Below are 26,492 nucleotides of genomic sequence, written 5' to 3' on the forward strand. Positions count from 1 at the left end.
AGTATCGATATGCTAAATGGTTCTGGGTACTTTACCAGATTGCATGTATAAGGTACTTCGCTAATCACGACTGGCAAACATTTTCAGGAAAACTTTATGCGTTTCTTCGTTCACTTGTCGATAGTTATAACTATGTCTGGTCTAATAATTAAATTAAAAATAGTAAGTAGTCAAATAATATGAAATTCGCCAAAATGTCATGCTAATGAACGTGTTTTTTACTTCCATTACCTCTCAAATATCATATAAGTTAAATAATATTACCAGTGATGAAAAATATATACACACATCAAAACAAGTGTTGCATCACCCCAGTTCCCAGAACTCCTAAAGATACACATTAACTGTGGATATTATATCACAGACAGCCGGCCGGTGTGACCGAGTGGTTCTAGGCGCTTCAGTCTGGAACCGCGCGACCGCTACGGTCGCAGGCTCGAATCCTGCCTCGGGCATGGATGTGTGTGATGTCCTTAGGTTAGTTAGGTTTAAGTAGTTCTAGAGGTCTGATGACCTCAGATGTTAAGTCCCATAGTGCTTAAAGCCATTTGATTTGTATCAGACACAGTCCCTTTGACTGTTCAGAGATGTCGCTTAACCCGCCCAAAGGTGTAAACGACCACGCGTGGGCAGCGCCTCTTAGACGGAGGGGGTCCGACAGCCCATTAGTACCAGTCATAACACCAGGCAGGAGGTACACGGCTCGTGTTGTCTGCAGTTCAGCCATGCCTAGACGGTCAGTACCGCGGTTCGTTCTTCCACATTGTTAATTTGTGCCAGGAAGAGCTCTCAACAACGGAAGTGCCAGGCGTCTCGCAGTGAACCAAAGAGATTTGTTCGGACATGAAAGAGATCCAGAGAGAGACAGGAACTGTCGATGATATGCCACACTCAGCCCGCCCAAGGGCTGCTACTGCAGTCGATGACCGTTACCTACGGATTATGGCTCTCGTGTTACGACTCAAACTGTGCGCAACAGGCTGCGTGACGCGCAACTTCACTCCTGAGGTTTATCTTTGCAACCATAACACCATGTAGCGCGGTACAGATGGGTTCAATAACATGCCGAATGGACCTCTTAGGTTTGGCATCAGGTCCTCTACGCCGATGAGTGTCACATATGCCTTCAACCAGACAATCGTTGGAGACTTGTTTGGAGGCAATACGGTCAGGCTGAACGCCTTAAACACACGGTGCAGCGAGTGCAGCAAGGTGGAGGTTCCCTGCTGTTTTGATGTGGCATTATGTGGGGCCGACGTACGCTGCTGGTAGTCATGGAAGGCGCCGTAACGGCTGTACGATACGTGAATGCCATCCTCCGACCGATAGTGCAACCGTATCAGCAGCATACTGGCGAGGCATTCGTCTTCTTGGACGACAATTCTCGCCCCCATCGTGCACATCTTGTGAATGACTTCCTTTAGGATAACGACAACGCTCGACTGGAGTAGCCTGCATGTCCTCCAGACATGAACCCTACCGAAAATACCTGTGATAGATTGAAAAGGGTTGTTTACGGACGACTTGAGCCACCAACCACTGTGAGGGATCTACGCCGAATCGCCGTTGAGGAGTGGGACAGTCTGTACCAACAGCGTGTTGATGAACTTGTGGATAGTATCCACGACAAATACAGGCATGCAACAATCCAAGTGGACGTGCTACTGAGTATTAAAGGTACCGTAGTGTACAGAAATCTGGACCACCACCTCTGAAGGTCTCGCTGCATGGTGGTACAACATACAATGTGTGGTTTTCATGAGCAATAAAAAGGGCGGAAATGATGTTTATGTTGAGCTCTACTCCATTTTTCAGTACAGCTTCCGGAACTCTCGGAACCGAGATGATGCAAAACTTTTTTTGATGCGTGTACATTAAAATTCAAGTTTCATCGGGAGTGGGACCGTCGCCTCAGACACGTTAGCTCGAACGCTAACCACTTTTCTCTTTTTTTTGCATCTCATTTTGTTCTTTATTGGTCGTTGTATTTTTCGGGGCGAACGTCCCACAGCGCTTGTTGAAGTTCATCGTTGATCCATTCACTCAGTTTTTTTTTTAAGTACAGACGGTAGCTAAGCCTCTGACAGAACACGCTGGGCTACGGTGCCTGCCGGCCGGAGTGGCCAAGCGGTTCTAGGCGCTACAGTCTGGAACCGCGAGACCGCTACAGTCGCAGGTTCGAATCCTGCCTCGGGCATGGATGTGTGTGATGTCCTTAGGTTAGTTAGGTTTAAGTAGTTCTAAGATCTAGGGGACTGATGTCCTCAGAAGTTGAGTCCCATAGTTCTCAGAGCCATTTTGAAGCTACGGTGCCGGCGCCGCTTGACCACCATGAACTCTGCCGTCTGCCACTTTACGTAAGCCATATGATAGACGAGTAAAATTTCTCTTACGATTTTCTCGGAATTTCCAGAGTAGTACACCTTACCACTTGTACATTATGTTGTTTTAATGGTTTATTGAAGGTGTACAAAGTTTGAAGTAAATTTGTGATTTCAACGTCGCGGCCTCCCCTCTTCGGTGTGGATATTTCAGTCCAGAGTTCTGTTTCTCTCTACACTGAAAGAAATACAAGGGTGCGACAATTGTCTCTGGTGCAAACTCTGAGAGCGCGTGAGCAAACGGCGTTCGGTCGAGTTTGGTTCGCATTCGCTTGTGGTCCCCTGTTTGGTCGCTGTTGCTGCGAGCCGTCAAAGATGGGTGGAATACTCCCTCATCCACCCCCCACACTCACCCCCGCCGCCGCCCGACACCCCTGGGACTGAATTTGTGAGAACGTTTTCCAGACGTTTGCGTAGCGTTTATCTGAGACGGGACGTGGGTACTAGCCAGCCATTCATCTATTTGGATGTGGAAAAACGCCTAGAAGCCACATCCAAACCAGCCGGCACACCCAGCCCTCATCGTTAATACACAGGGTGGATTCGATTCTCTGCCAGCGCGTCTCTCCGTGTCCTGCAAGCGGGCGCTTTTAACATTCTCGGCTATGCGGGCGGGTCGAAGGAAAGTAAATGCAATTGGTAGAAAATTGTCGAAGCACTGAAAGATCTAACAGGGGACGAGAGAAATACGATAAATTCATTAGATGCTTGCATTAGGTGGGAGCAAAGTGGATAAGCGCGAACTTGGTAGTTCTTCCTCAAAAAATGGTTCAAATGGCTCTGAGCACTATGGGACTTAACTGCTGAGGTCATCATACCTTTAGAACTTAGAACTACTTAAACCTAACTAACCTAAGGACATCACACACATCCATGCCTGAGACAGGATTCGAATCTGCGACCGTATCGGGCGGCTACGGCTAGTTCATCCTATTCAAAAGGAAGAGCACAATAAATTTCATTGAAAGTAGCCAAGTGCGAATATGTAGCTATTAAGACAATTAAAATAAAAACATATGAAAGTCCTTATTATTCTCGTTGCTTAATTTCATAGTATCTGTAATTACGGTACATGGCTGATGTGTCATGGTTATATTAAAGATTTATGATCATAAATAAAAATGATATACCCGCGATCACGCTATCTGTCCTCTCAGACAACATAGAGGCGATTTTGTCAAATAGAATCTGTGCCAGGTTCTACATGCGAGAGTGTGCTGATAAGTAATTATTAATTGCTACATATCTACCGTTGCTAATAATCGGATTGTAAATGCTGGCGTTTCTTCAGGTTATGTGGGTTGTCGGAAATTAGTGCTCTGCTTTTGAATTTAGTCCTGAACTCTAATGAGAATCCATCGAAGAGCATCAATGTACAAATGTGCCAAGTTTTCAACTGATGCTAAGTTAAGCTGGAGCTGTTAAGTGCGCTATTTCCACAGATTTCTGGCTACGTACAAATTCAGAAACTTAAATTCTCCCTTTCCTACGCGATTTTGCTTACTTCGTTGGAAAGAGTCCTCTCGCCATGCAAAATAATCGACTCTGAATATCAAAATTGTGCATCGTCCTGTAAGCCGATTATTAGCGGCAAAAAACATACACGCAGCGTTTATATGCTATGTTCGTTATGTCATGTTGTCTTCCGTCTCATCTGTTCACAGATACAGGCGAATGGTAGTTAACACTGGTGTACCGTCTGTGAATGCAAATTCCGTTGCGTTCGCTTTGATTCGTTCTGGCGTAATGTGTACTTAAGAAGAACTGGGTGGTACACGCAAATCTCTTCTACCAATTTTGGCGCCCATCTTCTCTTTTATACATATTTATCCTCTTCTTCCACCTCTTCCAGAGTGAGGTTTGGTCTCCAAATCGTCATCCAGTTGACAGTTCTAACAACCCTCCCACAACAATGGTCAAAATTAATTATGATTGTAGGGTTGCTCACGCTGCTAAATATTGCATTTTCGGGCAACAACAAAGTTATTTTATGTGGTAGGTGTCATTAGAGCACAGTTAATAAAGTCATTTCATGAAATAATGGATAAATTAGGCACTCATTTTTTCGTGTTTCCCACGCTGGTCTCGTTGTGAACTCATGGCTCAATCGTCGAAAATCTAGGTAGTGATGATTCCAAGCTCGGATGCAAAGAGGCCTAGGTGTTATTCTGCGATATTCAAAAGTTTTCTAGATGTGTTTCGTAAACCATTCTTGAAGATTAAACTTTTGCAAGTTAGCACAATGGTGATGTAAAAAAGTTACCAGCACTCCAAATTTAAATTACGCTTGTTTTTTATTACTTTTGTTGCAACATCACTTCACAATATAAAACATACTTGAAAATATATTCCTCACTGTTAAAGTTCACATTTAATAAACTGACTACAATTTGCGTCTTTTCACATGACGACTAAGACTTGACTCTCTAATAACCGCTTGCGCGCCGAAAAATCAGAGTTACAAGTACGTCAAGGATCATAGTGACAAAAGAAAGAATACACATAAGAATAATATCATTGCAATATATACATATCGATGTATCGAAGTACCTCTACATTAATATTACAGAAATATGTTAACTAGATTACAGAAACACAGTGGAATATTGCTGGTGTCGAGAGGTTGAGATGAGGTGCCGTAATAGTTACGTAATTCAAGTGCCATTACACAGTCAGCCATTTTGCGTTTGGCTTCTCTCACGGCGTGTTGCGGTACTGTGGCAGTGGAATTTTAATGCATACGTGCAGCCGGAAACAGTCAGTTAAGTAACATCAGTTTTTCTGGGTGATAACTGAAACTTTGCGACTACATATTATCCAACGCGGAGGGAATGTAACGCCAACCAGAGTTGTAGAACTGAAATTTGTCTGTGGAGAGGCACGTGGCGCTGCCAGCGATCCGTACATTCGTGTCCTTGCGCACGAGGAACTCAGGTCACGAGAAGTATGCTGTTGCGGTCTTTAGGAGAAGTGGGTGGGCGGGTGAAGGGCACGGCAGGTCACGGAGAGATAGAGGTAGGTCACCCTAAATGGCCCAGAGTGCCGACAGTGACAGCGTTCGCCCTTAAAATAGCCGCCCGCCTCTACGGCAAAGCAGAACGCAATGCGGCCTGGCCGGCGCTGCGCATATTGGGCGCCAGATGGCAGCTCGTGCGGCCTCTGTTTGTCGCTTGTTTACCGCGGCAGGGCTGCCAAAACACGCGTGCCGGAGGAACTAGGTCGCGCGGCCTCTTCGAGGTTAGGGGCGGCACGAATATCGCCACGTGTGAGATGGTAATCTAACCTGCGTCTGGTACGATTTGAATGTAATGAGGCAGACATATCGCACCACGACAAGAAAAGTGACGCAAGTCAGAAAAAAGGAAATGTTTAGTATTTATCACCGGAAAAACGTACCGTAACATTTCTACCTCGCAATTTCTCCACTTCTGGACGGTTGCGTCAGTTCGGTTCTAAGCCACTTCATGATTTGCCACGGCATTCGCTTCAGCGTTGTTACTGGCATATGGCGACAGGGTGGCGCACAATATGAGTTACCATTTTGTTTTTGAATATAAACTTTATTGTCAATACAATCTGAAAGGAACATATACTACAATGAAGAGCTGTCCAGGGAGATTTGTTCTAATTCAGCACATGCTCAATATGTCCACTATTTCGATTCCTAACTTCCTTCGAATGAACACTGAAGTTAGTGATTACCCTACAGCACATGTCTTCCGTAATTTCACTGCAAGCTTGAAGAATAAGTCTTCTGAGCTCCATTAAATCACGTGGACGTTTCGGCAAAATTTATTCCTTTATGTACCCCCAAAGAAAAAAGTCACATAGATTGAGGTCTGGACTATTCGGGGGCCAATTTTGTCCGTCATTGAAGTGACCTGGAAACCTGAGTGAGATGATCCACATGTCGAAATGCTCGTGTAAAAACTCCAACACAGTGTTTGCAGTATGTGGCCTTGCTCCATCTTGCATGAACCACCGCGTGTTGAAGGGCAAGGCTGTAGCAAGAAGCTGTGGAATGAAGCTATTGCGAAGCATGCTCAAATAACGCTCGCTGTTCACAGTTTCTTCAAAGAAAAAGGGTCCAATAAGTCCGTGACTGGAAATTGCTGCCCACGCTGTAATCCTCGGAGCATAATGTTGTCGTTCATGAAGCACTTGTGGGTTTCCAGTGGTCCAAGCGTACATTTTGTTTGTTAACAACACCGTCAAAATGAAAATGCGCCTCGTCTGAAAACCAAACGTTGTTGAGAGTTTCTTCCCTATCCTCCGCCCACTGAGCCAACAGTAGTCTCTGCTGCTCGTGTTCTTCAGTGAGCGTCTGTCCACAGGCCATCTTGTATGGGTACATATGGAGGTCACTTTTAAGAATGCGTTGAACGGAGCGTCTGGATATTCCCAGTTGCACTGCTGCCTTTCTACACGATTTCCCGGGACTTCTCTGTACAGCAACTCGTATCGCTTCAATATTCTCCGGCGAACAGACAGGCTTAGGCCGAGGTCGCTTCGCTTCCAATACTGTTCCTTCCTGTACAAATTTATCGTACAACGTGTGGATGGTCTTCTTGTAAGGGACCCATGGTGTGTTGAACTGTTGTCGAAAACGCCTCTGAGTCACAACAAGGCTTTTCGTTTCATGAGAATTGACGATCGTTGCTGTGTCGTCAGTCTTCCAATGTCAGCCATTGCTGCTTACTAGTCTCCTAGCGGCAGTATCGTGAATTACACGTCATTTCGTAACTCTTTGTTTTTCCAAGCTCTGCTGGTACTGCTTACAGGTCCCAGCGGGATATCTAATGTGCGTTGTAAGTTGTCAAAGAAACAATTGGTAACACATTTCGTGCGCCACCCTGTAAGTTGAATGTAATTGTTAATATAACTGAATATGACAATCTCTGTGTTTTATCTGTATCTTACATTACAATGTCCTTCATATGTGCATGAATGTCTAAGAGAAGAGACACTGTTTTGAAATTATAGCTGCTGTAAATATTGCGAAATTTCGTGCATTGCACCATACAAGGAAAAAAGGTCATTTGTACTACAAAGAAAGTTCATGCTGAACATCTTTTTTAGGGGAAAAGAATTGCTACATTATATAAGCCCATTTATGACTCTGCATTTTCCTAAATAGTGTTCCTTATTAAGTTGTATTAATTTTCATAAACTAAAATTTAGCATTTAGTATTTTCTAATACAACATTTCAACTTATTTTCTTTTTTCTTTTAACTTACATACTAATTTTACCTGATGGAGGTTGTGATGTGTGATATCACAGTGAGCAAAAAAAAAAAAAAAAAAAAAAAAAAAAAAATATGTGTATTATTTGAGGTGGAAAAGTGCAAAGTTATTACATAAAGGATCATAACGAAAACAAAATAGCTTCTAGAAAATAAAAAAAAGTGAGACAACCTAAAGAACTAATTAATAGCTTTCTGATAACACTCCACATTCGACAGAAACAGAACTATATGTCCACATTATTGTAGTATATACTGAAATGGAATTTACTGACAAAATTACTTACTTGAAATGTAAAAGGAGCTTCTACAGTTTCAACATACGTGTAACAGAATTCTTTAAGTCGATTTATCTCAAGTACTGTGTTTTTTGTGTTGTGTCACTGTTCTTGCTGGGATGTGATATGTTACCAAGTCTAACAAGAAATATATGAGCCAAAACATAGATACAATTGCCTACTGTGAAACTGTATGCTGCCTGGTGGCATCATGGACACGTGATGTGGAGTGGTGAGGAAAGTAAACTACATGATCAAAAGTATCTGGACACCTATTATTGGACATTAATATGAAGGGTGTCTGCTGTTCGACTTTATGATGGCTTGAACTCTGCCACAGACACTTTCAATGAGTCACTTCCAATGAGGCATCTGAATGTCTGTGGTAGGGTCACCAACATTTTATTGTGGTTTTAATGTGTATGAAAAACATCTGACCATGGTTTTAAAGGAGATTGGCTGTAGACTACATGATCTAAAGTATCTGGACACCTATTATTGGACATTAATATGGAGTGTGTCTACTGTTCACCTTTACGATGGCTTGAACTCTGCCGTAGACACTTTCAATGAGGCACCTCCATCCAGTGAGGCATCCGAATATCTGTGGTAGGGTCACCAACATTTTATTACGCTTTTAAGGGGTATGACTACATCTGACGATGGTTTTGATGGAGGTTTACGATAGGTTTTCGTCACAATAAATTTCAACTGCATGACTACATTACATTTACTTCGATTAGGTAACAATATAAAAAATGGATTATTTTGTTTACTTTTACTCTATTATGTCATATGACATCATATTTTGGAGGAATTACAAAAACTGGGATGAAAAAAGCACACAATAAGCTTGATTAACGCCGGAGGCTGCAGGCTTTAACCAAGAATATTTTTCTTCCCACTTATTCAAATAAACATATGAGTAGTCAATCCTCATGCGTCAAGGAGCTTTTACATCTTCATTTTCACTGTGAGAGCACAAGATGAAAATTGATTCACTTTACAAGCATATGAAGATACACATGAAAGCTGACAGTAGACAAGGTACGATTATGGAAAGGAAACGACACAAATCGGAACATTTCATGTTGACTGTTGTCTATTTTCGATCGCTGCCAACTTATGCGACCTGTCGGTACTGTTTCTTTTGAAATGTTGTGTGTACTGTCATCCTAAGACACCACTGATGTGCTGGTCATCAAAAGCCCACCAGCACGAACGTCAGTATCCGAGTGTCCGCGAACCCCGAGGGGTTGTGGCAGTATATGCAAGTCATGCGCCACACCTCCCCTCTCTGGGATGACTGCACGACACCAGCGTCCTCTCCAGCGCTGGGGTAAAGGACGCTGACGACAGCGCATGGGGGTGAGTTTGTCAGCGCAGATCGTCTCCTCAGTTTGACAGCTCAACTCCACTCGACAGCGACTGCCACCATCATAGTTAGTTAGGTCTGTGAGAACTAGTACAGCTAGAAAGTTAGTTTACTGTCGAATTGACAAAAGACTTTATTCAGAGATTGGAAATACTTGTTATGTTCTACATGGCTGCTTCTCAAAACATAAATAAATGTGTTTGATTATTTAGTTGCGTCACTGTCTATTGATACGAGGGTTGTCCAGAAAGCAAGTTCCGATCGATCGCGGAATGGAAGCCACAGTGAACACCAGAAACGTTTTATTTGCAACAAAAAAATGGTTCAAATGGCTCTGAGCACTATGGGACTTAACTTCTGAGGTCATCAGTCCCCTAGAACGTAGAACTACTTAAACCTAACTAACCTAAGGACATCACACACTGAAACACGTATGTAACGCAGCAGCGATGGCGAGGCATTGTAGCATCTGTGACCAGAGAGTATGCGCTTGACCGCGCGAGTGTTGCGAGCGGTTCTCAGTCAGTAGTAGTCGTTGCGAGTCTGTCAGTTCAGTCGTTGCGAGTCTGTAGCTCTGTCTAGTTGAGAGCAGTACTGAGTCTGTAGTCGTCATGCAGAGCGGTCGGTCAGTAGTAGCAGCCCAGTGCGGTTGTGTGATGTAGGCGGTCGGCAACAATGGTCAAGATGAGGAATAAGGTATACTGTTAATTAATATAATCATTAGATAATGAAAAATTTTATTTATTGTAATTATTCTCCAACAAGTCTCCCAATAATAATTTTTTTATTTCAAAAGCATTTTCTCAAAAATTTAATTTTTTATTGAACTCAAGATTTCGTTGCACTTCCCATTTCATTCCACTTCTTTTGAAGAAAAATTCCACTAAAATCACAAAAAAAAAAGAGAATATTATTATTTGCAATGCAGTTCCTTCAAGCGGTGCGCAACAACAAGAGCAGATATGTGACATCCATTTATTCTGAGGTAAGACTTTAATTCTGATTGTTTTACACAGGGCCAAAGACCGATATTTCGGTTTAATTGAATTTCCTTATCACTGAATGGACTTTAATTTTTCATGAGGAATTTATAATTGAGTCAGATTGCGAATTTCATATTTTTGTTGCCATTTTCAGTACATTTGATTGTGGGCAGTTTACGCTTAGCGCACTGTCCATTAGCATTCTTAAATAATATTGCCCATACGTTTTCAAAATTATTGTGGGGAGGTTACACTTGGCTCCCATTTCTATTAAGTATTGCTACATATTTTCTCTTTTAAAAATTGCGGTGGGGAGGTTACACTTGGCGACACCCAGTCCAGGATCGAATTTCGTTGAGAGTCTTTTGAGCGACAGTCAGATATCTGCTCTTATTTGCTTAGATAATTAGGATTTGGCGCAACGCTTTTAATAATATTGTGACTTTCTTTCTACAGGTCAACGGCAATTTGCTGCTTTGTTGTATTTGTGTGTTGCTTTTGCATTGTGCTTATTTGTTTTGTGAAAAATTTTGACTATTGTAAAAATGCCGCGAAAGACTGTGAATAGTGTATCGCGAAGTATTGTGAATGAAATTACCGACTTAAACAACGTGACCGATAGTAATTGTGATACGCAACGTAATGATGACAATCCTGCGTTCACTAACAATCAGTGCATTCCAACCACTAATGATGACTTTCACCTTAATGATGAACAAACGAACTCAATTGTCTCGTCTGTTAACTTGACGACAATTGATGACGCAGAATGCTCTATGGTAATGAGCGCTGCAGAGCTTAACACACCCGATTTGGAAAATTCAAGTAATGTACAGTCAAATCTGTCTAATGAAAATGAACAGATCACACAAAGTAGGACAGATGTATTTAATTCCGAAACAATGACTGATAGTATACATTTGACTGACAAACCTTTTTGTAAATTTCAGAATGACCAAATGGTTACAGAAAGTGAAACAATTCCAGATCCACTATTGAACAGTACAGATAATAGAAATGGTAATTTTGGCTCGGATCCAATTATGGCATTTTTGCGGGAAAATTTCAGACAACAGAGTGAAGATTTTAAACAACTTAGGGAAGATAACAAACACTTAAATAAAAAACTTGACAATAATGACGAAAATCTCAGACAACTTAGGGAAGATAACAAACAACAGAATGAAAACCTCAAACAACTTAGGGAACAGAACAGACAGCTTAGTGAACAAATTAGAGACGTTGCCGCGCAGTGCCATGACACTAAGGAACAATTGCGCGTGGAAATTGAGGCTTGTTCTCAAAAAAATAGCGAAGAAATTAAGTCTGTTGCGCAAGAATTAAGAGAAATGCAAACAGCCGCAACAGAAACACTCAGAGACGAAATTAGCGGAGTCGCTAAACAATGCTCTGAAAAAGCTGCACAATTACGGGACGAGTTTAGAGCAATGACGGTAGAACTTTCGCGCACTATGGACGCAAAGATAGACGCGAAATTCGAACAGCAGAACACTCAGATTAACGAGCGCTTTAATCAGCACATACAGAACAGTGATACGCGTTTCCGCAAATTTATTCAAGATCAAAATAAAGTCAAACGTCAGGTTATGGAAACAATCACTGCACAAAGACAAGAGGACAAACGTAAAATATTCGCGAAAGCGAAGACGTATGTAGACAATAATATTACTACAGTGTCTGACAAAATTAATACCATAGAACAATTGAACGCGGAATTACGGGATGAAATTTCTGATCTTAAAGCAAAAACGGATACACACACAGTAAATATTCAAACAGTGACAGATAGATTCGAACAACTAGATCTAACACAGGATTGCGATGTCACCAAAGCTGATGTTAAAAAACTGAGCGAAACTACGCGCAAGTTGCAAAAACAGATTAATGCGTCTGATTCTAAAACCGATGATCAGGTTAAAATACTGACTGAAAAATGTGATGAATTGGCCAGTCGTATTGATGCTATCGAAAATACTAATGACAATAAATCAGACGATACTGCACCGGTTTCATTTATCCAAACGCCTGAATTTCAAAATTTACAGCAGACAATTAATGAGATCGATTCATCTAACAACACGTTACGTAGGAAGTTATCAAATTTACAACAAGAAGTAACAGAGATGAAAAACATGTCAGTTAATAACATACCACAACAGACGCCACTTTATGAACATGTGTCAGACTTACGCAGCGTGTATAATGTGAACAATTTACAGCAACTACGCGACTTAAAATCCGAAAAGCCACGCGACTTAAAATCTGAAAAGCTACGCAACTTGGAATCTGAAATGACACAGACGAACAGATTCACACACAAACCTGAACGTGTTATCAAACTGAGTGACGAGAACGTAGATTTCGAGCAATTTTTATCCGCCAGAAAATGTAAGGAATTTAATAATGACAGCGTACAGGTACACGCTTTGCACTGTATACGACAATTTATCTTTGTACATTCACCGCTATTGCGTGTAATGCAGAAACTAGCTTTGAACCAGATGCGACAATTTATTTTTGTATTTACAACAGCATTGCCTGTAATGAGGAAACTTGAATTAACATGGATACAACAATTTGGTTTTGAATTTTTACCGCTATTGCGTGCAACGCAAAAGCCAAAATTTATTTGCAGTGCGTAAAAGACCTCAGGGGATTCATTACGCTTTAATGAATATGTGCCGTAGCGAGCATAGGGCCCCGAGCTGTAGTAGTGCTGTTTCATCTTTAGTTTTCTGCACTGCTGCCTTCTCTTCTACTATCCTTTATATCTATCCAAACTGCTCTTTAACTATTGCTCTACCTAGTGTTAAGAAACGTATGTAATGAAAACCGGATACGACAAATCTTTTACCGAATGTGACAATTTTCAGTAGGCACTCCCGTAATGACAACTACCGCCGTAATTTTAATTACAGATAAAATCGTAATCATCAGTATGTATAAAATTTTGAGCAGTCGGAACCATATTTTTGTAACAATAGATGTTTTTCACCACAATAGCATGAAAGTCAGCCGCTTAGCATACCTAACCAACAATGCAGTCTACAAGGTCAACCAAACTTTAATGTTTCGCCGCGTGCATGTATAGTCTCAGCTACAACAAATAGTAACGCACGGCAGCAAAGAAATAACTACGTACAGACAACACACTATTTCAACTCGTATCGCAATGCGCCGTATAGAAATTACTATCAGGACAGATGTAAAAAGAATGATGAGCACAATTTTCAGCGTACATTTAATAACAGTCGATCTTATGAGCAGCAACAACATCAGCAACAACAAATAATCATGAATGAAACAGACAATAGGTGTCATCCATAGCGTAACACGTCAGTAAGAAATAACAGAACAGTTCATATAGTGGATATGCCACAACATTCTCCCGTAAATAACAGCACGTACGATAGATTTTTAACCAGATACAGCACAGATTGCATATTACAGTAACGCAAACATTACTTTTTGACACGCAGAATTTTGCTCACGAGAATGTTATTTGAAACATGCTCTGTTGAATGCACCACTTTTATCGCACCCAGATCTTACCAGAAATTTTTGCATTGCTACCGACAGTTCCAACACCGCTTTAGGCGTACACATTTTCCAGGAAATAGAAGAAGATGGTTCTACAGTAATTAAAAACATCGCATTTGCAAGCCGCATTTTGTCACCTGCTGAGCGAAATTATTCTGTTACAGAACTTGAAACATTATGTGTTGTATGGGCTTTTACGAGATTTCGGCACTTTCTTTATGGCAGACATACTACCGTTTACACAGATCACAGAGCGATACAATTTTTACTTTCAGCTAAATTCACTCATGACAGGTTAAGCAGATGGAAACTATATTTACAGGAATTTAATTTTACAATAGTTCACATTCCCGGTACGCAAAATGTTATAGCAGACGCACTATCGCGTTCTCTCAGTAACAATCAGCAAGACGTAGCAACCAACTTCTGCAAAGCAAATTTCAGTGTCATGTACATTCAGCAGGTCGCATTTAAAAATTTTATTTCATCGTCATTACAGGACATAGCACAAGAACAAAATAAGGACAATGTGTGGAAAGAAATTAAATACCTTTGGCAAGATAGGAAAAATGTTACGATTAGGAACCACTACACTGTACGCAATGACATTCTGTTTCGCCGCTCTCATCCTGACAGCAACATTTGGTTATTATGCATTCCTGACGAACTGGTTAACAAACTAATTTGGTACACTCATTTAAGTTACGCACATTACGGAGCACGAAAATGTTTTCTTATACTGAGACAGAACTGTTATTTTACCAACATGGAAAAACGTATACGACGAGTTTTAGCGTCTTGTAAAATTTGCCAGAAAGCTAAATCAGACACCACTTCACATATTCCTCCTTTATATCCCATTATACCTGTGAAATTAAGACACATGGCCGCAGTAGATATTTTTGGTCCGATTCCGAGAACTAACAGAGGTTTTTGCTACATTTTTGTCGCTGTTGAGCTCACTTCAAAATTTGTTACTTTCACTCCGTTACGCAGAGCTACTGCTAAAACTGTTTCGAAAGCATTTGTAAAACATTTTCTATTTCATGTAGGGCATGTAATGAAAGTAATTTCTGATAATGGATCTCAATTTCGTAGTAGTGTATGGACACGCATGTTACGAGCTAGAAACATTTCTCCGATCTATATATCCAAGTACCACGCTTCTTCGAACCCTTGTGAAAGATTAATGAAGGAAATTGGTAAGCTGTGCAGAATATACTGCCACAAAAGACATATTGATTGGGATACACACATACTCTCATTCCAAGATGTAATTAATTCCATTCCAAATGAATCCACTATGCTATCTCCGACTGTTATACTGAAAAACGTTGAACCACCGAACAAAATTAAAGAATTAATAGAATTCCCCAAAAATCGTCGCCTACGACACCACGAAATAATTGACATTGCGCTGAACAACATCAAACGTGCCGCAGAGCGCCGGAGAAGACAGCAAAAACAGGTTTGTACACGCCGCGACTTTCACGTTGGACAGAAGATATTAGTACGTACACACTATTTATCCAGCAAATTAAAAGGTAAGTGCAGTAAATTTGAACTTCTATACGCAGGTCCGTATCGGATTCGCAGTATCCCTCACCCCAATGTTGTACACGTCGAAACTTTGAGAACCAGAAAATCGAAAGGCAATCACCATATCTCAAACATTAAACCGTTTATTGAGTGAAACCACTGTATGATTCAACACACTATGATGCCATTTACTAATGCAATTATTTCACGTGACTAATTACTGATGATTATCGTATTTTTCTTGGCAAGTGCCCGGCAAGGTAAGGTTAGCAGGTCGCTTTTCTTGTCGTTACACATCAGACCGTGCACATTTTCCATTTTTTGTGTATATGACTGTACTCCAGTTTTGTTTGTATGCACTATGAAATAGTTAAGATATAACACACACCAGTCGACTTTGACATTTTTTTTTTTTTTTTTGCCTTATGACATCTCAACATCGTGACTGTTTCACATTTTTTTTGCTACTGCATTGTATTATTCTGTGTACATTTTTTCGCATCCGAACACTGTCAATGTCTTGGACATATTACGTTTTCTGTCATGTTATGCTGTATGGTTAATTGTGTCACCATAAACCAGTCATTATTTAGTGGGTATAGGATTTAAATGCAAGACATTAATCTTTGTTCATCAATTTCAGAAAGGAATGATGATTCTAAGAAATAAATTTAACATAAATGGGAATTTCACCTACGGAATAAACGAAAGGAGATGCAATAACTTTATGAGGAAGAGTAAAGGGATCAGGATTAACAAGCATTAACAAGACTATACTATACTCATCACAGAATAGCAGTCTTAACTAATTTTTTCTTTCAGAATACAAGGTGATTGATGCAGGCTGTCAGAGAGAACTACACATCTTAGTTTTAGTGATGAAATATGCTAGAGATAAGGAATAGTTAGGTAATGAGTAATGAAGTGATTTTTTGCAGATGATAATGAATACTGATGAATAATGATGAAGGATATGGTATTATGAATAATGAAGTTTTTCTTTACAGGTGAAGTTATGATGATATGGATAATGAAGTTTTTTTCTTTACAGATGAGGATAATGTTGAAGTAATGTATTTATGCTACGTAGTTATTTAAGTATTTGTTGCAGTTTGCTTTGACAGCAGGTGTTACATTGCATAGTAGGATGACGGAAAGTTTTGGAAAGGACAGCTATGGAACACATTTTATACACATTTCACTACTTGTTAATTCGAAGTTTACTACTTTTCAGCATAGTGTGCGTTTCTTCTTTCAGGTCAATAATCCGTTTTTGTATTTTTTCCAGGAGAAGTTTTTCATGACACTTACTAAACCTGTTACTTATTATACCTGTTCTAGTACTTGCATTTTTATATTTTTTACCCATTTGTGTTTATCATTTATAAATGTGATCACATGTACTGCCTTGTTACATAATCTTGCTACAGCTGACTCATGACGAATGACGTTACCTATCCTCATTTGCAGCAATAGGTCAAAAGCAAAAAGTATTATGCCTCAGCAATTAATTATCGATCCCAACGCAATGCATTGCTACCAAAAAAAATGTATTACCAGTCCCACATAATGTCACTAGTTTATGATAATTCTGAATAATACTGATCAACTCTGAATAGCATGTCACTCGAGTAATGACCTCTTAATGAGACTATATTCAAAATAATGCTTTGTCACTAGCTAATAACTGCCACTGTTTATTGTAATGCCTGTGATTACTAATGATTTGACTGTAATTAACTGATTTTTAATAATGACTTCGTAATAATCTGAATAATACTGAATGATGATTTTATTCAATACTTGCTGGCCACTGAGTGCCGATAATTAATGTCACTCCACGAATTGTTATTAATTATGCCATTGATTAGCTCTTGTTTCCAATGTTGATACTTTGTAATTTGAAATGAATGTGACTGTTTCATAATGCTTTGTAATTAGGAAAAGACTAATGATTCTTAATAGATTGGAATGACACATAATTAATTAACTATGGTACTGTTTAATAATGCTTTGTAATTAATTAAGGCTACAAATGATTAATTAATTAACTGTAATTAGACAAATGATTAATTAACGACAAATGATTAATTAACTGTAATTATACAAATGATTAATTAACTGTAATTAGACAAATGATTAATTAATGACAAATGATTAATTAACTGTAATTAGGAGAAGGTTAATGATTCTTGATTATACTCTGTAACTGAAAAGAATGCGATTATTTCATAATGCTTTGTAACCAGGAAAAGAAGGCTACTGATTCTATGTAAAACAATTAATGAACATTTTTCTGTAATACTACATACTTGGTACAGAAATGTTCAATAACTGGGCTATGAATGCCACGAACTATCAATGAAGACTGTAATTGTCAATATTATGTGACTTGATGTCCTTCACCTCATAAGCTGACTACCCTGAATTACTGCAATGTCCATTTGTCCTGTTTATCCCAGTGATCATGGAGCACTATATTTGGTTTTGCACTAATTCTACGTTGGTGTGCCTTGTAAGAGTGTGGTGTTGACACGACATGCTGTCCACCACCATGAGCGATGAAGACATTATTATGGTCCCACTGTTTGGTGTACCTAATGTACTGCCAAAATGAAAACATGGAACATTACTACGACAGTTCAGTGTCTTGGCTACACTGATAAATTCTGATGGGAAAAGAACTTCAAGTTGTGTCACTTGGTGTTGTACTACTGTGGAAAGATATGGACTTTCAGAGCAGCTGTGTGCAATCTAAAGTGCTACAACCATGATGCAATCCTTCCCTTTCCTATCCTGATTCTTGTCACATACAGAAAAAATTTTTTTTGGTAACATCATTTATGTTCATAGGTTATACATTTTTCGATTCGCTAAACTCCAGTGTGAGTACACTTATGTCACTGGTCGACATGATGTTTGCCATTATGTTTATTTGTTGTGAAAATACTAAAGACATTTTTCAGTGCATGTGCACTTTGGACATGAATTTTTTTTTTTGCCATTATGTTTATTTGTTGTGAAAATGCTAAAGACATTTTTCAGTGCATGTACACTTGTCAACATAATATTTTTTGCCAGTCTGTTTATTTGTTCTGAATATGCTAAAGAATTTTTTCAGTGCCTGTGCACTTTGTTATCTGTCAAATAATTTGTATATACTTTTCTGATTTGCTACTATGTTTTGTACTCACATTTTGTCTTTGTCTGATATATTTTGTACTTAGTGCGTGTGCACAACATTTACTTTATGTACTACATCTAATTATTCTGGCCAGTCTGTTTATTTGTTCTGCATATGCTAAAGAATTTTTTCAGTGCCTGTGCACTTTATCTGTCAAAAAGTTTGTATATACTTTTTTCTGATTTGCTACTATGTTTAGTATTCACATTTTGTCCTTGTCTGATATATTTTGTACTTAGTGCGTGTGCACAACATTTAAATATTCTGTAAGTTGTAGGATTTTGTTAATTAAAGAAAAATTTTGCCGCGCTTGGCAAGTCCAAATGACTCACCATCGCTGCCAAATTTTTGCCCCCCGAGTGGGGGGTTATGAAACACGTATGTAACGCAGCAGCGATGGCGAGGCATTGTAGCATCTGTGACCAGAGAGTATGCGCTTGACCGCGCGAGTGTTGCGAGCGGTTCTCAGTCAGTAGTAGTCGTTGCGAGTCTGTCAGTTCAGTCGTTGCGAGTCTGTAGCTCTGTCTAGTTGAGAGCAGTACTGAGTCTGTAGTCGTCATGCAGAGCGGTCAGTCAGTAGTAGCAGCCCAGTGCGGTTGTGTGATGTAGGCGGTCGGCAACAATGGTCAAGATGAGGAATAAGGTATACTGTTAATTAATATAATCATTAGATAATGAAAAATTTTATTTATTGTAATTATTCTCCAACAAGTCTCCCAATAATAATTTTTTTATTTCAAAAGCATTTTCTCAAAAATTTAATTTTTTATTGAACTCAAGATTTCGTTGCACTTCCCATTTCATTCCACTTCTTTTGAAGAAAAATTCCACTAAAATCACAAAAAAAAAAGAGAATATTATTATTTGCAATGCAGTTCCTTCAAGCGGTGCGCAACAACAAGAGCAGATATGTGACATCCATTTATTCTGAGGTAAGACTTTAATTCTGATTGTTTTACACAGGGCCAAAGACCGATATTTCGGTTTAATTGAATTTCCTTATCACTGAATGGACTTTAATTTTTCATGAGGAATTTATAATTGAGTCAGATTGCGAATTTCATATTTTTGTTGCCATTTTCAGTACATTTCATTGTGGGCAGGTTACGCATAGAGCAATGTCCATCAGCATTTCTAATTAGTATCGTCCTTTTTCTTTAAAAATTTTGTGGGGAGGTTACACTTGGCTCCCATTTCTAATTAATATCGTCCATTTTCTTTTTAAAAAATTGGTGGGGAGGTTACAACACATCCATGCCCGAGGCAGGATTCGAACCTGCGACCGTAGCGGTCACGCGGTTCCAAACTGAAGTGCTTAGAACCGCACGGCCACACCGGCCGGCTATTTGCAACAGTTAGGTTTACCATTCACCTAATTCTCTACATAGTCACTGCTCCAACTTCGAGTGTTGTCGTAGTGTTGTATCAACTTTCCAATACCCTCGTCATAGAAAGGAGCCGTCTATGCTTTCGGCCAGTTATCTGCACTGGTCTGCAGCTCGTTGCTTGTGGAAAAATTTTGTCTTCATAGCCAGCGGTTCTTGTGAGCTGAGATGAGATTCAGGGCGAGCCAATTACGGACTGTATTGTGGGTGATCAGTCTCCCATAAGTCCAACCCCTCGTCCAAGTCGTGGGAGATGGGCAACGGCACAAAGTAGGGGAGTGCCTATAGGGGCGATGTACAGCGGGGACTTCGTGTGCCCCAGGACCGCTACGGTAGCTGGGAAGGCCCTATGGGAACCCTGAAACGTGACGGCTAACGGGGCTCTGGTGAAGCTGCGATAGGCCTAGCAAGCCAGTAGTGGATAAATCAACTGCTTTCAAAAAGGGAACATGCCTCGGATCACGGAACGGATTTAAAGGAAACCGACCAAGCAATGGAAAAGGATTACGAGATGGTTTACGACTGGACACCTTAAACGTAAGGACTCTAACTGGGAAGTTAGAAGAAATTGTAGAAATGATGGAAAGGAGGAAATTGGACATCTTGGTACTTGCTGAGACTAGGTGGAGAGGAGTTGGTGAAAAACCACTAAGTAAAGGATGTAAACTGTACTGGATAGGGAATGAGAGGGGAAGAAATGGAGTGGCAATAGTGGTCAGAGAGGGTCTGCAGGAGGAGGTGGAAGGTATCAATGATCGAATGATAAAAGCCAGAGTACGAGTGAAAGGAAAAAGCATTGAAATCATCCAAGCATATGCCCCGCAGGTGGGGTGTACAAAAAAGGAGAAGGAGGAATTTGAAGATGACATGCAAAAGCAGCTAAATGGAGGTAATCAGATTATAATAGGGGACCTCAATGCACATGTTGGCACAGACACGAAAGGATTCGAGGAGATAATGGGACCAGAGGGCTGGGGGAACCGAAATAGAGAAGGAAAATTGTTGCTGGAATTCTGCAAGAGGAATGGGCTGGCGATCGCAAATTCCTGGTACAAGAAGAGAAGTAGCCACAAAATAACTTGGTACAGTGGAGACTGGTCCCAAACTTCAGTAGTAGACTATGTACTAGTGGATAGGCAGATGATGGGCAGCTTCACAGATGTTAAGGCCATTCCATCTGAGGCCTTAGACAGTGACCATCGGCTGTTGGTAGCCACCCTGAGAGAGAAAAAAGATAGGAGGGCAACAGACATACAGGAGAAAAGGTTGAAGACATGGATGCTGAAAGAGGATGAACGGAGGACCCAGTACCAGACACTGATCAGGAAGAAGCTGCCAAAGGAAGACCTGAGAACAGTGGAAGAAGAATGGGGAGATTTTAAGAGGGCTCTAGTTGAGGCAGCTGAGACTGTGTGCGGAAGAACTAGCACAAAGAGGAGAAGTAAGGAAACCCCATGGTGGAACAACATATGTAAAGAGGCAGTACTTCGAAAGAACAAAGCCTTCAGAGAATGGTTCCAGACCCGAACAGAGGAAGCTAGGGTAAAATATAGGGAAAGCAAGAAAGCGGCACTGACCATAGTAAGGGCGGAGAAGAAGAAGTGGATGGAAAAATGGACAAGAATGTTAGAAGAGGACAGTGAAGGGAACAAAAAAGTACTTTACACCATGGTAAGAAATAAGAGGAACGACAGAAGCGAGTGCCTGAGGATCATAGATAATAATGGAAGAGTTGTGGAGGAAATGCATGAGTTCAAAAAGATTTGGAAGGAGTACTTTGAAGATCTGTTGAATGCCGCCAAGCGGGTAACTAACAGCGATGGAGAGCCTAAGGCAGCAGACGATTATAATAGTGGGGAAATTGATGATCTAACTTGGAATGAAGTGGAAGAAGCCATGAAGAGGATGAAAGGGGGCAAGGCACCAGGTTGGGACGAGGTAACAGTGGATATGATACGAGCAGCAGGAGAAGTAGGAACCCAGCGGCTATACAGAGTGCTGAGGGTGGTGTGGAAGGAGAACAGAATTCCTGAGGATTGGAAGAAAGGAATTATAGTCCCGATCTTCAAGAAAGGGGATAAAAGGAGATGTGAGAACTACAGAGGAATCACCCTGCTATGCCACTGTGGAAAAATCTATGAAAAGATCCTGGAGAAGAGAATAAGAAGCAGTATTGAAAGTAGACTGCAAGAGGAGCAGTATGGTTTCATACCGGGAAGATCAACAACGGACCTCATATTTGCGGTAAGGCAACTGCAGGAAAGGCACTATGAGTACGGGAAGGACTTAATCATGGCCTTTTTAGATATTGAGAAGGCGTATGACAGTATCTATAAGGACAAGCTCTGGGATGTGCTGAACGCAAAAGGGATAGATGAAGAGATAACACGAAAAATCAGAAAAATGTATGAGGGAAGTGAGAGTTGTGTGAAAGTGGGGAGGGAACGTACTGCATGGTTCAAGCTGGAAAATGGGCTGCGACAGGGAAGTGCATTTTCGCCTTTACTGTTTATTATTGTTATGGATGAAATCCTACAGCAAGTATCAGATGCAATTGGAGATCATAAAATGAAAGCAGTGCTTTTTGCCGATGACCTGATGTTATGGGGAAATTGCGAGAGGGAGGTGCAAGAGCAGTTAGATGTATGGGAGGCAACGGCAGCAAAATATGGAATGCATTTCTCTGCAAAGAAAAGTGAAATAATTGTCACAACAAGGAAGAAGAATAGGCCAAATGTGGATATAACTTGTGGAGGGGAAAAACTACAAGTGGTAGAGAACTTCAAGTACCTGGGAAGCATGATTGAAAGTAAGGGGGGAAACGCAATGGAAATAAATGAAAGGTGAGAGAAAAGCAGGGCAGTTCTTCAAATGCATTAGGGGGCTTATTTGGAGCAAGGAGGTGTCACAGAAATCCAAGGGAATTATATACCGAACCTACTTTGTCCCCATATTGGCATACGGAAGTGAGACACGGGCAATGCACAAAAGCTACAAAAGTAGAATACAAGGAAGTGCAATGAAGATCCAGAGGAGCAGGTTGAGTGTAACAAGACGAGACAGATTGCGAAATTTGTATGTGAGGGCAAGACTAAAGGAGGAACCAGTACAGGACAGGATAGAAAAATCAAGACTGCAGTGGTATGGACACATGAAGAGAATGGATGAGGGAAGAATTCCAAAGAGGATGTTTGATCTGCAACTGGAGGGGAAGAGGCCCAGGGGAAGACCAAGAGATAGATGGGTGAAGGGAGTGAAGGAATGTGTGACGAGAACAGGAGAGAACTGGACGAAGGTAGAAGAGGGGGAATGGTGGAAAGACAGAACACGATGGAGAGGCTTGTGTTCCCGACAGACCCAGCCAGTGGCTGGAAACTGTCCAAGATGATGATGATGATTGTGGGTGATCAAACACTTCTCATCGGAAACGCTGCAGGAGCGTCATCATTGTCCCTGCAGTGTGCGGCCGATAATTGGCTTGAAGAAGGAATTTCTCGACAGTTGTGTTATGTGGGTTGCATGGCACAGGTGAAATCTGTAACCAGGTCCTCATACGTGACAGGAAACGCTATTCTCTACGCACCTTTACGTGCTCATTGTTCACTCAAAACTGAAAAGAGCGACGTGACACGATCGACGTTCATACTAGAGACACTGCCCAACACGTCTGTGCAAAGCTTTACCGGATTTTCCCAGTGGTTTCCACTTCGCAACCGATCGGAACCGACTTTCTGGACAACCATCGTATATGAATTGTACCCATCTACCCTGCTCTGTATCCTGATTCTCACTCCATGAATTACTGTTGTGTCCACCTGACATACAGCATTGTGTTGTGTGAGTCAATTGAGAAATAGTGTAATGGATGTGTTTAAACATGAATGTCTCCAACATCCACTTCTGCGACTTGTTGTTACTTTCTTGTATTATTTGTAGCATAGCTGTGGAACGAGTCGAGTTTATCAGAAATGTTCCAATGTGTGTGAAATCTTATGGGACTTTACTGGTAAGGTCATCAGTCCCGAAGCTTACACACTACTTAACCTAAATTATCCTATGAACAAACACACACACCCATGTCCGAGGGAGGACTCGAACCTCCGCTGGGACCAGCCGCACAGTCCATGACTGCAGCGCCTGAGACCGCTCGGCTAATCCCGTGCGGCTCGAGTTTATCCACTGCTTGTCAGTGCTGAACATGAAACTACTAAATATATTCTTCCTCTTATGATCCATCAATAGTCGTAGGCTATGTCATTCTCTCTGTGCTCCTTACATTGTTTTGAGCCAAATTACCTCCTTCATGCAGAAACACGAACAGAAAAAAAAGATTATATGTCGAAAATACTATCGACTTTTACACCCAAACTTTACACGATCTGTCAGTGTGGAAATTTGAACTATCTATGGTACTTTGAGAATTGATATTTCAAACAGTGATAACTAACGAAATACATGGGAGAAATGGGCGATCAATAAGGGAGCCAGGATGCTTAAAAAAAGTGATATAATACGGGAGAACCCGTGAAAGACAAGAAAGTTAACCACCCTAGTCCGTGGAGGTATGGCAGCCAGTTTTGTCTCAAGATCCGAAACCAGAGAAGTTTATGAAGCTAGACACTGGGGTATGGAGCGAAATCGACTTCCTAATTCATCTCAAATGTGCTCCATTTAGGTTCAGGTCGGGACTCTGTGCATTTAGAAAGGCTACTGTCCACAAGCCAATACCTCACAGATGCTGCTTCATGACAGAGTGGATTGTCATGCTGGAACAAACAATTATCGTCGTCATACTGCTCTTCTACTGCACACAACACACAATACTGTAAAATACGTTCAAATCATTCTTCATTTAGAGTTTATATAAGCACAGTAAGGGACTGCACCCCAACCACAAAAAACACCATTATACCATAGCACCACCTTCTACATACTTCAATGTACGCACCACACAGGGCGACAGGTAACGTTCTCCATGCATTCGCCAAACACAAACCATTCCATCGGACTGCCACAGTATACAGCATGATTCACCACTCCAAATCACTCAGTTCCAGTCTTCACCCGTCACTCTTTATACAACCTTAAGCATCACTTAGGACTGACTACGGAAAATGGTCTTGCGGTTCTAGGCGCTGCAGTCCGGAACCGCGGGACTGCTACGGTCGCAGGTTCGAATCCTGCCTCGGGCTCGGATGTGTGTAATGTCCTTAGGTTAGTTAGGTTTAAGTAGTTCTAAGTTCTAGGGGACTGATGACCTAAGATGTTAAGTCCCATAGTGCTCAGAGCCATTTGAACCATTTGACTACGGAAATGTGTGATCTACGAGGAGGTGCTGCTGTGATGATACGGTGGTTTATGGGGCAGTAGCGCTGATAATTTTCCATCACGCAATACATGCTAAGTAGTTCTTAATAAATAGTTCCAATACTATGTGATGGTTAAAAAATGTGTTATGTTTCTTATGTTCCATGTTCCTCGTGTGGGGGCCTGGCGAAGGCGAAAGGACCAATCTTTATGTCCATATGAAAAAAAGACCATAGCTCGGCCCCACTGGCAAAAAATCGGCAGCCGTCTTGCCATAGAAGACATCCTGAAGCGGCTCGCTATACCTGCGCTAACAATGAAGATAAGCGGATAAAGTGTACCAAGAAATGAAAAATTATAAAAGTTGTTCAGTTCATGTTCATCCTTAGTAACACTTAGTTGGAAACTACTGAGCGACTGGAGCAACGCTTTAGACGTGGCAGTCTTATCAGCGTGTGTGTGTAAAAAAAAAAAAAAAAAAAAAAAAAAAAACTATGTAGGCCTGCTAAATATCTTAAAAATGTGACAAGTTATTTTGAAGATTTCAATTTGTGCTTGGAAACGGTTTTCCTGAAGAATTATGATTAATGATGTTTTAAAATGTATGGAAGGTACCTGCTCTGAAATGAAATCTGAAGTATAACATGAAATAACTTAGTCTTCGGAACAGTATCTCTGTAATTAGGAAAAGCACGCTAAGAAATTTTATGTGGTATTATGTGTCGAATTTTGTCAAAATGTTTATGGATGTTTTTCCCAAAATACAGGTTGATTTTCTATTACTTTTGAACTAAGTGATGTTTCATTAATAGTGGAGGACATATTGAAGTGGCAGTTACGATTCAAAAGAACAGAGATTATCTTTGTGTGTAGCTCTCAAGGCGACTGCTTGGTAGCGCTGAGCAAGGCTGTTAGTACAGTTGGCTGGTCAGATGCATTACAATAGGCGAATTATTAATGATGAACATTGCGCTGCATGCGGTAGGAGGGTAATAATAACCTAACTTGAAGTTAAAAACACAACATATGATTAACTGCACAAGGTGTGATTATGTTTTGTGGATGTCCTGTGCTCAGCTTACAACTGCTAGCTGAAGGTTCCGAGATTGTAGACTGCATCAAGTGCGCACGAAGTGAAACTCTGTGGATTACTACAACAACGAACAAGATCATAATGAGGCTATCAAAACCACGCAGGATGTGCCGCCGCTTCTTTCGCAAAGCTGGTCGCAGGTGATGCTCCAAAAACGACCAG

The sequence above is a fragment of the Schistocerca serialis genome, chromosome 10 (genome assembly GCF_023864345.2).
Source record: "Schistocerca serialis cubense isolate TAMUIC-IGC-003099 chromosome 10, iqSchSeri2.2, whole genome shotgun sequence".
Taxonomy (NCBI): Eukaryota; Metazoa; Arthropoda; class Insecta; order Orthoptera; family Acrididae; genus Schistocerca; species Schistocerca serialis.